The sequence below is a fragment of the Odontomachus brunneus genome, unplaced genomic scaffold (assembly GCF_010583005.1).
Source record: "Odontomachus brunneus isolate Ranch 3 - 2012 unplaced genomic scaffold, Obru_v1 Obru_scaffold_032, whole genome shotgun sequence".
In the NCBI taxonomy this organism is placed as follows: Eukaryota; Metazoa; Arthropoda; class Insecta; order Hymenoptera; family Formicidae; genus Odontomachus; species Odontomachus brunneus.
This window is the reverse complement of record NW_022639482.1, coordinates 2046707-2061091: the sequence shown is the minus strand read 5'-3', so window position 1 is coordinate 2061091 and position 14385 is coordinate 2046707. Positions and strand designations below refer to the sequence as shown.

Below are 14385 nucleotides of genomic sequence, written 5' to 3'. Positions count from 1 at the left end.
GTTTAATATAAAGATTACATATTTAAATATGGTATGAATCAATATTGCGCGCTATTTATCCGGATATTATTTGTTCTGTCACGATGGGGATCCTTTTAACCGTAACTTTGATTAATCCGATTATCAGATCTTTCAAAGATTTCGTCTAGTAAAAGTTTCGTCCCGTTCCAGTGACAAGGACGGGACGAAGCGAATACGGAAGGAGTGTGGGATGATAGCTACACACTTTTCACCTCTGAAAATCGCGTCCTCTCATTCGCTATAATATCTCTATACGATCCTTTCTTTTACTCTACAATTTTAATTTTAATGTGAGAGGATTTAGATAGGATTTTCATCAAAATTTGCACGAATTAGAATTTGTAAAATTTCCAACAAATCTTTATCTCTTTGTTCCGTTAATATAATTCACGTACCTTTTGTGAGTACTTATCATGGCTTATATGAAACATCGTACGTTGTACTTGATACGGTTCGCCGTAAGCCGTATTAATAGCAATGACATTTATTTAACATAGTTCGGTGTATATACGTCTTCATTACGCTCAAGGCGATTCCACAAATCCGCGCCGATGCGGATACGTAGCTCCTTAACGGGATATAACGGGCGCCCATCGTCGTCGTCCGTGACGTCACGTCACGAGGTCGATCGATCGCACCGAGATCATCTCTCGAATCCCTTTTCCAGTTCTAGGGCATTCAGGAGGAGGCTGGCATACGGCAGGCAATACTTATCAGACGGCCTGGAACCGGCTAGGTCCCGACAAGCCGGCTTCTAATCTGGGCATACAGCGAAAATTACATCTTCTCTCGGCATTGCGGGGGAGAGGAGTGGGAGAGCAGCCGGTCGACATCCGCCTAGAGAGAGCAACGGTAAGCTTCTTCCATCTCGATTCTTACTCTGCCTGTCTGCCGTCTACCTCTAGATCCCGTGCCTTATTCGGAGGATTCGCGCGCAGGATGAAAACAAAAAGAGAGGTAGAGTAGGGGGATAGAGAATGAGAGAAAGAGAGAGAGAGAGAGAGAGAAAGAGAGAAAGAGACACAGTTCGCGCACCTGCTCTAAGAAAGCTTATGAATAGTCAGACGTGGGAAGGGGGTAGGTCGGGGCGTTCGCACCCCTTCGAGAAAGGCGTGGAATCGATGGTGAATGCGTGGGTGAATCCCGGTAGGTCGATCGGTCTAATGATCAAATAGATCTTATATTAGTTTATGTCAGAGTTCAAACTAATTAGCGTTAAGAACGAAGCATGAGATATATATATTTTTCACGAGGAGATTTTTAGCCGGATAAAGCGATATTTTCGCAAGCACCACTTCGGGGAATTATCCCTTAAAATGTACACAGATGTCTGAATTTTCTTGGGCTGCCTCGAGATCCGAGAATGAGATACAAATAGAAATAGAATAGAAATTTCTAGACAGCAGTGATGCATAATACATCAGCAGCGTATATTACATTCAGATGTGAGATTCTTTGATTATTCAATATCGCGACTCTCATCGTTGTATTGTAACAAATACACGGATTTTTATTATTATGAAATAATGATAAGCTTCATTAGTTTTCTATTGGTTGTGTTTTATTCTCGTATGCAGCACTCGATCAGATTCGGCGTGTCTGAAAATATGGCACAGATACAAATAAAATTTTCTCAGTGTTCGCTCTTTAGTTTACTTTTTATATTACAGTGATATTAAAAATCACTTAAAGCTGATTTTATTCAGAATATTTAATTATAGTTTTTATTAAAGTTAAAAACTTCAAAATAGCTCCGTCACACAATAAATTAGTTTTGTCCGAAAAACTAGAGAGAGAACAGGATAACATCATATCGATATAATGAAAGATCTCGATAAATCCAAGATCAAGCGTTTATCTCGCAGCGAACAAATCAGAATCTGCTCTCCGACCTCGTCGCTACAGTTTCTTGTTGTTACACGAGGAATTTGCGAGTTTCGAGTGTGAAAACGCCTCCTCTAAACGCGACTACGGCACGCCGAGAGGAACATCACGGTGAAAGAGCGTCGATTTTTCGGCTCCGCGAATCTTGCTTGTCACAGCTCGTCGCGGCAGGTGCGTACATTCGCTCGTAATATTTACCTGGGCGCGAGAGATGGGATATAAATACGATTTTCATCCTCGACGACGACAGCGAGGGCGTTAGGGACGACGGGAGGGCGAAGGGTGTTGCGGAGGGAAGGATGATAGGGGGAGTAGGTCGCTGGCGCGGGGGTGCGGAGTTTAGCGAAGGCCTCATTTCCGGCGGAAACAGAGGTTCTCTCACCCCTGATAAAAGCCACCCCTGTCCCGCCGTCTCTCCCCGCTTGCCCTCCTTGTTTCAGTCCGATGACGACGGCGGCAAAGGCCAATCGAATTAAATACATTCCCGAGGATCGTCCAATCCAACGGTGGCTCTGCCGCGGTTTTTGTCTCGCGGTTCGTCTGTCCCAATGCGAACACCGTTCATCCCTTACTTCCCCTTAAATCTTAGTGTAAATCTACTTTCTAGAGGTAAATTTACTCTGGAAAGCCGGTTAAGGCTGTTAAGCTGTCGTCACTGCACTACACCTGAAGCCTGCTTCACTGAAATCCTTTAAGTTTCATCGTTACGTAGTCCCGTAACCGCTGACGCCTGTTAGTGAAAATAATTGTGCGATTCTTTCGATCTGTATATAATATTCGTGTCTGTGACAAATATGCGATAGCGTGAGAGAACCAACACATCATTTCAATTTATGATATTGAGATATTTTAACGTACGACTCGAGTCGAAATTTTGGTCCTAATCTGGCGAATTAATCTTACAAATTCCGTAGAACTTGAAGGACTAACAGAGAATCTCTCGAGATGTAACTCTATACAGATTGTTGACCTACTTTGATATTAGGAATAATTACATACTATTATTCTCCTTATGTTAAGGCTTAAAAGACTCATTTAAGAATTATTTAATTTATTTGATTATTTTAATATATTTTTATCTAAACTTAATGTTTATTCTTAATTTTAATGGGTATAATGAATTAATTGTGCAGTATATTAGACTGCGGATAAAATATGCAATTAGCAAATATTAAATATTTAATAAGTAATAAGTTTATTAATTATTAGTAATAATTAGTAAACAATAAATAAATAGATAATTAAAACAATCAACGTTCTTTTCTTATAATCCTTTTAGTATTTATCTTTTTTATCGAGCTTGGAAATTTTCATAACATCTAGAATTTGAAAAGAGATGAGGAAATTTGTTAGGCAGTAGTGTGTCCACACAATATGTATCCAATAAAGCTATGTACCAATAGAAATTTCAATTCAGATTCGTATAATAACGATTTACATAATAACAAAAAATTGCAATAGCATAAAATAATAAAGACTTAGATATAATAATAAGTGTAAACATGAAAAGAAAGCGTTAACAAATTCAAGATGGGACATATGGCCTACGGAGCTTTATTAGAGACGCAAATCAACGCTTGCTAAATTTGGAATATGTTCAAAATTTGGTCTCGGGCATTTACGATGCATGTCCCGATTTGCTTGAAAAGTCTGGAATATTTTAGTAACGTTGACTATTATGATCTCTCATTCAATATATGTTTACGTTTTCGACTGCCGGGCAACGACGGTTGCCGGGCCGATTGTTTTGGAAATTTCGTGCGTAACCGTGATTAGGTCATTACGTCTCGAGCCGGCGAGCGACGTACATATCACGGAGTACGTATAGCGACGCGTTTATTATTTTCGTCGGTCTTTAACCCTTTATTTGGCAGATACAAAAAGATTTAGGGAAAAACATTTTAGAATGTTTAAATGAAGTAAGCGACGTCTCCTTGGAATGCAATTATATTGTTTGCGATTTATCATCTTGAAAACATTTTCAACAACTTTTATCATCTAGTGGCAAAAGTCGAAATTATTGAGATACTGGCGGACAAACAGGTAATCAGATAGTTGCTCCAGAGCAATAGTGCTGAATAAATGCACGCTGCATTTATAGTTGTATGAGAAATCAACGTTACTTGAGAGAGATATTGTCAAATAAAGGGTTAAAATATTCAATCGTGTTTTTGTCGGCATCGCGTTAATTGATACGTATTTCTCCGTTCGGATTTCGTATCTCACGCGAGTGTCAGTGCATCGAGTGAGGAACAGGAAGTGAGTAATCAGGGCGGAGAAAGCTGGCACGCGGACAGCGATACATCATATATTTCCAGGTATGCCAAATTATACCGAGTGTTTCCGATTTTAACTGGTATTTGACGAACTTACCCAAAATAAGAAAATATTCCATAGTATCAGAGTATAGGAAATTGAAAAATTAAATTTAGAATTTAGTGTAAGTCTCTTGTCGACTTGCGTTTTTAATAATGCTCCTTAGTTCTTAAGCCGTAAGTCTCATATTGAATACGCCAATTTACTTTTGTTTAGTCTTGTTATTATAAATTTTTATTCATTTAAATTCAAGACTCTAACGCGCTAAATCGTGCGCTGCATTTTTAGAAACAAATCTCTGATTCGTAATTTCTTCCTCTTCACCCTTTAATTTTTAAGCAGTGAATGTATCATATATTCTTGAGGGAGAGAAAGAGTTTTAAAAATGTATTCGATGAGAATAATTTGTTTCTCAATCGTGTTGACCACCTGGAAAATGATCGGGTGCGAGATTTACGAAATCATTTACAACGTTTATCACAAGTTTCGCGTAACAGATAAAACTGATCGTCTTTTGAATTACCTCCGCTATATTCGCCCCATCGAACGCTCTGTTGGGGTAGTCGCGATTATCGTGCAGTACGTGAGAGGGCCAAGAATTTTCCACGTTGTATTATTTAAAAAAGCGTCCCCCGGTAGCTGCGCGAAGCCATCCATTATCCGTAGTCCCGATAAATCCCGGCGAGGCGTTCGGGCTCCTTGTGTTTGGCGGATATATCAAGGCTTCCTCGCCTCGTCGCCCCGCGCCAGGACATCGCCGTCGTCCTTTTCTACTTGTTTCTTCCTGCCTGCCTGCCTGCCTGCCTGCCTGCGCCGCAGACTTTCGAATCAGTCGAGATTGTCGATGCGATTCAGGGGCGGATGAGCGCACCGATAAATCGAGAGATTTCTCTTTCGGTCGCGTTACTCTCGAACGTTGTCGACTGTCGTTGTCTGAAAAGCAACGTGAATAATTGGACGAGATAATTAAGCGGTGAAGATTAGAAGGACGCGAACGATAACGACCGATGGAAAGTAAAAAAATAGATGTTGTTATATTCCAGGTAGCACACACACGTTTTAGAAATGTTTTGTAAACGTTAGAACTAAACGTTTCATAACCGTTTCCAAAACGTTTCATAATGTTTCTGAAACGTTTGTCATGAGTAAAATGTTCACTAAAAAAACGTTAGGTGAAATGTTATTTTTGCGAAAAAAATCGTTGAAGAGACGTTTTATGAGCGTTTTAAAACGTTTTATAAACGTTTCATAAATAAATTTTAAAAAGGTTTTTGTTAAAACGTTTCTTATTAGTGTTTTACGGTTCTGCAACTACACTGAGGGAAAAATTATCTTAAAATCAACAAATATTTCTTTGATGGGTGCCATTAACATATTTACTTAAATCTAAATTCTCTTTATTTAAATCAAATATTACTTGATTTAAGTAAATATTTCGTTTAAATAAAGAGAATTTAGAATTATATAAATAAATACGTATTAAATAGATACATTTAAGAAACGTTTCTGATACGCGTACGTGTTATCTGGGATTCTGGCAGTAATTTTTAAAGACGGAACATTTCGGCCCAAAAGTTAATTTCACGGACAGTGAAAAATTTATTATTTTCTCTTATCAGCGTGAAGTAGCTCAATGTCCATCGTCACTAAGCGAGAGAATTTAGTAGACGACGAGCCGGCTAACGATTCAAACCGCAAACTTCAGAAGCTTCGCGGCGCCGCTATTTTTCTGGAAGAGGGAGGGCGGCTTGTCACAGATTAATTTTCGCGAATAGCGGCGAGCTTGATTTGATTTAAATCTGTCCGAGCGCGTACCTAAATTGGTTCCTGGGGGAGACAGCGGGAATGCCGTCGTCTTATTCTCGCGACTCCTGCCGGAACTGAGATTCTGCGTTTTCTCCGTCCGCGCATCGAGAGATTTTCACACTATTGCCGCGCAGGTTGTTGGTGACGGTGGTGACGTTGTGGTAGTGACTGTCGAGGACGCAGGTAGTTGCAGCAACGGTAAATCCTCGTTAGATCCGCGAGAAAAACAAAGGCGAAGGTGGACGCCGACTCTAGACCGACTCGACGATATTCTTTCCCTCCCTCCGGGTTTCTTACTGCGTGTAAGGGTTCCGTCCGTCTTCTCGCGAAGGAAGCAACGAATTTGTGCGGTTTCCGTTTCCGACGTTGTCGTCCTCGATTCGCTCCTTATTTCCTGAAATATCGTATGATATGAAAATTACCATTCCATAATCGTTACTTTAGATTATGCAATATCATATTCGAGGACATTACGGATGCCATAAGTATCTTCGATGATTAATTATTCATAATAGGAAAGAATATATTAGAAAAAAGTACTTACAAATTTATATATTTATGGAATATATAAAGTTTATTTTTGTGAACTAACTTGTGATATATCCTATTAATATATTTTCGAGTATTTCTTTCTCAGTATACAATTAGAGAAAATTTAAGTTTATGAAAGTCAAAAAAGTGAATTACAAACTAGTAATATAACGGGAAACAATAGAATTAATTAGAATCTAATCGCAACAATAGGTACAAGTGCATATGTGCGCTAACTGAAAGATACAAAAACGCGATTATAGTCATTTGCGGGCGCGATATATTCACTCAAAGAGAGGTTAAAATTTAATTTATTATGTCGACTCGTGACTCGCAGCCTCGCGAAAATGATACGGAAGGTAGAATTAGAAAACGCGTTGGCTAAGTGTTCCGACGCGTCGTGTTAAACGCTCGTTTTTGAGATGTAGACGAACCGGGAAGCTGCCAAGCCGGGCATCTCAGGCAACAGTATACGGTATTCTTGGCAGACGAGTCGCCGAGAGCACTCGATAGGCTAAGTAAATCAGAGGCCTTTGGCCAAGAGCGAGGCCACCCTTTAACCCCCATACCAACCACCACCATACCCCTGTCGTTCCTTGCGCGATAGCAGAAGTGGGGTGAGATTGGGGGTGGCAGGGGCAACAAAGGGTCGGCTAAGAGCTCTTCAGCGACCACTCGCGCACCTTCCCCAACCTAGGAAGCATCACCTACTCTTCGACTCGACTAGTCTTGCTTTCTTGCTGGCTGCTTGCTTGCTTGCCCCATGACGTGATTGCCACCGAAATGTGTTTACCGTAAACCGTATCAAACTGTCGAGGGCCGGTCTCTTTCTCCTCCTCTTCCTCCTCCGTCGTAGCCGCCTGTCTTTTTCGAGTACGTCGATAAAAGTACGTATCTCCATCAATCTCGCGTCCGCCGTTTATGGCTGTTGCACAAGCTTTCCCCGTTTTCGCAAAGTTCAACCTCGAGATGACTTTGCCGTCGGAAATTTGACCGGAAAATATTCCTCGATATGTAACGTCGAAACATTACCTCGGTTATTCCGTGCAAAATTTTTCTTCTCTAATTAATATTCCAAATAAGTTTGAGCTAAGATATAAATGAGGCAGTGAGAATATATTTGGATTCGACATGACGGTCGCCTCATAAATAACTCGCGGAAGCCGGAGATAATAAAGAATAGGAGTACAAGTCTAGACATTGCGGTTCTATTGTAAATTACCGTGAGGCTGATCGAAAATTACACTATACCGATCGTTTCCTGCTATTGCATTCTATAGCGAGCGGATTAAGTTTTTGCGAACCCTATATGTGCTGATGCGGTCTATGCTCGACTGATACGAGAACGGGGCTTTTTTCCTTGGGATTTCACCTTTAGAACTGATCTCTTCGTCCACTCTTCTTCGCTCCGATCTCGGTGAGCGTATCACCGCGAAGATTAAACTTGAATTCGATCGTGCACGGGAAGAGAAACGGCCTCGCGTCTTTCCGTGAGAAATCTATCGCCTCTCGCTCTCGAAATATAACGCACGAGTTATATCATGTCGTGTCGATTGTCATTAGTAAAATAGACTTCAAACGCGCGTACCAACATCCGAAAGGGATTGACTGTAGAGCTATGGCCGTCTCTCCGGGCACGTAATTATAATCGTTTGATAACGATTTCGTTTGTGAATACTAGATTCAGAGACGCGGTGTGATTTACAATTACACAATTAACAATTTAAATATGTTCAAATCATGCATCTCTGCGTATAATTTCGATTAGTTCAGATTTCGACGATACACGACGAACACGCGATATTAATACCGCTATTTAGTCTTGGTGACAATGAGTATGTTATCTATCGTGTACGCATTACGCTAATGAATGCATATGTGCTACGTGTTGCGTAGAAAATTGTACTTACCGCAATTATACGAGAGTTTCAATTGCTGACTCGTACCAGCATAGTCGCGCGTTCCCATTGATACAAAGATTCTCGTCTCTTTATCGAACACGATCGGCGCAATTTTGGCAAACAATTCCTTCGCTAATCGACGCGCGGTTACTGCAACGATTAAAAGTCCGCGTCACTTACGTGTCGAAATAATTTCGATGACGATGATATTGAGCGACTTCGTAAACATCGGCGGGGCCTAAACACGTCGACTTCGATCTCGAAGCCAATAAATATCACGTTCGATTTCGATAAATATCGAGTATGATTAATCGACCCTTACTAAAATTAAAAGCTTATTGATTATTGGAATGTAATTCTCGACTGGATGATGTTCGCACTCACCTATTATCCTCCGCCTACATCCCGATCAGCCGCTCTTGACTGCAAAGGATAGTCGAAGCGCGCCGACCCGTTCACTCAAAGTGATCGTTATCACGCGACCTACCTCTAATTAGTCGGATAATAATACTAATAATTAGACGCGTGCATCGTCTACATTTGTATCCAACTGTTGCGGCAAGTAAAATCGGTTTATCACTTCTGTTCTGCTCCAGTTTTTGTTAGCAGGTAGGCAAGCCAAAGGTTACATAAGATACTGCTGATATGATCTATTCAAGACGAGGAATGAATAGGCCTTTTTTATTCTTATTATATGGGTTGCCTTATCGGAGAAATATGTACTTATTTTAAAAGTAGGTACTGATTTTCTGACGAATTTTGAATCTAGTGAACATTTTTAAAGAGTCCTGTTATTATGGAGATTTTTTATATTAAAAATGATTTCTTACACTAGGAAAAAAATATTTGAGAATTTATTTCTAAGACATAAAGTTTATTTTACCGAAATAAGCTTTATTTCACAAATAAATTTTATTTTACAGAAATAAACTTTATATCGCTCAAATAAATTTTTAAATATTTTTCTCTCGGTGCGTGAGTTAAATTTAAGTATCATATATAGATAAAGAAGAGAATACACTCTGGTGTGTTATAGTACTGTTGTGGAGAAAGAGTTCTTGTTAAAGAAACCCTAGAGATTTTATAAATAGTTCAATGGAATATTAGTTTCTTTTCATTTAGCGCATTTTCGTTTTGAGCATAATTATGTATCTCCTTGTAGACATATATGCACACGGTCACTTATTTTATCCCGAATCGAAGAATTTTCTCGTGACGGAGATACGTTGTTGCGGATGCAGTAGAGGAAATTTTACGTGCTCACTGTGGCCGGCTAACGCGAGATTCTTGCCGTTCAGGAATATGAGGTGCATCTGGGCCGTGACCAGAAGCAGCCTAGCACCCGGTATAATCGCTCTGAACGAGCCGGAAGCTATTTCCGCCCCAATTTGCAATCCAGTAAATACCAGTGAGCCAGCGCCAAATACCACCGCGCCTAGTCCTCAGACAAAAGCCGCTGCTACATCTACGGCGTAAGGGTCTCATTGTTGTCGTTTCGTTGCGAAACGTACCGTTGCACTCTTCCCGCGATTCTCCAGCCGATTCGCTAATCCGTACTCACCGTTATTTATCCCACGTTTTCATCCGCGGAGTCGTCGAATTAATTGGCACACGTCGCAAATATGCGAATGTCGACCGTCATCGTTGAGTGCTGTTATTTATTTAATTAATTGGAGAAAGTTCGGTGTCACACACAAAGGTATAAGTTGGGCCGTGCGTCTGGTCGTGCTTTATCAGTTTCTTCATGGCTTTGTTTCCGAAAACAATTGTGTGCTACGTAATCAAGAAAGTAAGGTCGGTCGAACACAGATAGAAGTGGCATCCTTACAAAGACAAAATGTATCAAAGTGCAGTTTGAGGCGACTTGCATCCTTCTTTCACGAGAAAAGACCTAATTTCGGAGTGATATGGATATAGGCGCGATAATACTTGTATTTAATTTTAATATCGCGATTAGCAAGAGAAACTCTGTCACAAAAGTTATTGGACGATTAAAAATCAAGTAAATATGTCACGTTGTACGTTCCTAAATATTTTTTTCTTTTAAATATATCAATATAGTATACTAGAACCGTTGTACATATATATATATATATATATATATATATATATATTTATTTATTTATTTATTTATTTATACGGTATAATGCATAATGATACAGGTGCATGCACATAAGTGAGAATTTGCATAAGATATGAAATTAGTTGTCAAACGTATGACAGCTTATTGATTCTCATAAAAGTATTGTGTGATATTTTATTCATAACATTTTGACGAAATTGTTATTATTTGCGATAGGTTTATTTAAATGATAGGAAACGCAGATTATTATTACATATTAGGCAGATTATTATTGTATGTATGGAACTTCTGTACCAATATTTAGAAAAGGGACGACATGTGCATGCACCTTTACATACTATTGTGTATTATTCTTACCGAGCGCGCGTACTTTAGCCAATATAATTGGTCAACTTTAATCGTTTATAATTTGAAAAGTATTATAGTCTCGACATTTTTGCATTAGAAATTTTTTATTCAAATTACCTCAGGAATCCGCCCTTAAGAGATAATGCGGTAGTAGCGGGACACCCTGTATACAGGGTGTCTCACACTCTCCTCCGGGCATTTTGTAGGGACGTAGAACAGGTTGAGGTGAACATAAAAGTCCTATACCGTTTTGCGATATTCGCAATAATTATCGAGATATTAATTGTAGAAAATTTGTGAATGATCATGCAGGATATGGTAAATAAATTATAATAGCGACTGCCGTCGTGTACTTATACTTTAGGTCAAATTGAATAAAAAAGTCCTCTATCATTTTCCAAATAATCACATAGATTTTTAATTATTAATTAAAGAAGATGAGTGCATTATTACGCAAAATCGTGCAATAATCTTCTTTAATTAATAATTGAAAATCTATGTGATTATTTGGAAAATGATAAATTTTAAGTTTTAATTTGAAATAGAGGACATTTTTGTTCAATTTGACCTAAAGTATAAGTACACGACGGCAGTTGTCGCTACTATAACTCATTTACCATATTCTGCATGATCATTTACAAGTTTTCTACAATTAATATCTGGTTTCTACTTTTATTTGAGGTCATTTTGAGTGAACTTTCAGTCCTTAATTATAGAAACAAAGAAATTACGTTAAATCGATTTAAGCTTATCTTCTAACTACGGTATATAGAGAGGATATATGGGAACAATACAAGACACGGAGTAAATGGGGGATACACATACGATCCAACAATGTCGCCAGTGACCTGATCCGAAGCAACTGGTACTCTGCGGTTAAGACTGGTCGTGACTGGCACAGCTATTCCGACTACGACAAGCAGTTTCACGTAAAGCACGTCCATGATTGACCCAAGTGCTGCAATGTTTCTCCTTGTAGTCATGTATATCCGATCGTAGCTGTGCAATAGACCGCTTTGTCGTTGATAGAATCCGCCTTCTTTATCCAAGATTTGTTCTGGAATTAATTCTCTATTTTATCTTAAAGTTTAGAACGTTAGTTTTCTGTAAACGTTTGCGGTTACGTCAGCTAACGAAATATTAATTTTTCTCACGTAATTTCGTTTTGCCAACATGCAAAGAACTTACTTAGTAGTATGAGCTAACTTTTGGTGGCTGATTCGAATTTAATTAAAAGGCTAATTGTTTCGCTGTCATTACTAACAATTAGCTATCACAAATAAAATGTTTTCATTGTGAGATGGAAATTTATTTACTGAAATTAAACCGCCGCATTGTATGCATTGCTTAATTAATTTTCTTTTACCAATATCTTACTAATTATCGTGGTAGAGTCTACGTAAAATGGTATAGCATTTTTCAATTTAATAAGTTCTGCCTGCACACAAGTGCAATTCAGATATAAAACAAGTTTTGTTTATTTACAATCTGTTTATTACATATTTTTTTTATTAGCACTGATAATCAGAATGTCTGATTGACACAACGTCAACGTATATTGTTTTTTGCATTTGTATTAAAAGTAAATATTCATTATCAATGTAGATCAAAAAATCAATGGGAATCCAAACTTTGGTTTTTGGATTTGCAATGCGATTCTTTGTGTTTGTCACAAACCAGTTTTATGTTTTTGACGGATATAAAGTGCAATTTGAAAGCAAACTGAAATGATAATAATGGGAACTTTCTATCTAGCAACGAATATTTTTTGTCGTAGTGTCGAAATTTAAATAACTAATAAATTTAGTTTCAATAGTATATCTCTTAACTGACAACTATATTTTAACTCTTGCAATTAATTCTTGTTTCTATGTGCAGGTATATCCGTAAAAATATAAAATAAGTTATGAAGATATCGTGAAGGGTTGATTTAAAAGAAGAAGCGGAAAATGTAACTATTTATATTCAATTTGTATTAATTAAGCTATTACCCGCGTGCGTGACTGAATGTTTCATTGATATCGTCTTACCGCGAAGGAGTGTTTTCTATAGTTCATGACAGCGTTCGAGGACGCACTACACAGCTGGGTGAGAAATCCTTCACGAGGGTGAGGCAGGCAATCTTTTTGTCTGTCGAGGTTGTCTACAACACTCATTGATGCTGAAGTACGTTGATATATGAGTTCTTATGAATTCATCAGGATTCAAAAACTTTGCGAAGTTATTGATATAGATTTAAAACATTAATAGATTCAAAACTCGCCTCTCTCTTGTCGTGTTCTTCACGCCTTGTATACTTTATGCTTCTTTGATATTTTACTCCTAATATGCTCCCGTTTGATTTAAAAAAAATTCTTCCTGGGATAAAATCGATTTTCTTCTATCTCCCTCTCTGTTTCATCTTTTTTGTTTCTTCCTTTTTACCGAGTCGCTCTGCCTTATCACACTTTATTCATTAAAACATTTTTATTTTGCGCACTTCACGTTATTTTTATTTACGTTATCCCACATAATGACGCATTCGTCGCCAATCGCAAGAGCCAATAAATGCGCATCGCGCGTTCGCAAAGTTCTACCCTTCGTCCCTGTGAGCGTCGCGCAACAATCGTTTCCGTTTATTCACCGACAATGCGCCAAACTTTCCAGTTGGACCGCGCTGGCTGGCTGGCTGGCTGGCTGGCTGACTGGGTAAGCTTGGCACGATGTATTTGCTTGGCTGTTCTCGCTAGGAAACTTGGAAATTTATTCCCAGGGAAATTCGCGCGTTTGAATTTTTAGTAGGCTGACGCGAACTTCTTTCTTTCTTAAGGCGGCAGCGCACTGCCTACCTCGCTCGTTTAATCGTCTATAAGAAAACGATTCTGCCAGAGCTTCTCTTTCTCTCTGTCGTCTTTCCTCGCGAAGAAACGGGGTCTTCTAAAATCCGAAATTTTATTCGTATTCTTGTTTTTCTTCACACTCTCTTTTACATGCGAGACGATTGATCGGTCTTCCCTCGTATCATTTCGTGCAGAGCACGTCCAAGTGGATTGAAAACAGTTCATTAACCATTTAACACGTGGCTAAAATAAAATTTTCAAGATAGGAGCAAATATCCTAATATAATTTTTGTCACATTCCAATGCGGCTTTTGAGTAGCGTCTTCGTCATTGTGCCGGCAGTCTCTTCCTTTTACCTTCACCTCGTTGGATTGTAATTCCCTTTGCATTGATTCGACGTACGTGTGACGTTGGTCGCTGTACAACGGCCGTAACTTCGGGAACTTTTGTTTGAATTATGTTGAACGAATCGTGGAAACTGGTGACGCTATCGGTGCGTCAGTCGACAGAAGCAGTCGTAATGTGCCACTCGAGTTCAGTTCTGTGTTGGGCGGTAATGGCGTTGCAAGCTGCAGCTACCAACTACCACTGACGATACGAATCGCACAAAAGCCCGCGTGAGAACGTCTCTGTAAGAGAGAGGAAGAGAGAGAAGAAGAGAGAGAGAGAGAGAGAG

At 39.0% G+C, this 14385-nt stretch overlaps 1 protein-coding gene across 1 annotated transcript in view; it reads left to right on the top strand.

The window, feature by feature from the left end:
* The first annotated feature begins 3704 nt into the window (after positions 1-3704).
* The window catches only part of LOC116843443 (zeta-sarcoglycan), a 379594-nt gene continuing 368913 nt past the window's right edge, over positions 3705-14385 (top strand). The window contains exon 1 of the mRNA XM_032813829.1: positions 3705-4223. The gene's annotated coding sequence lies outside the window, so the exon portion shown is untranslated. The remainder of the gene's footprint in view (positions 4224-14385) is intronic.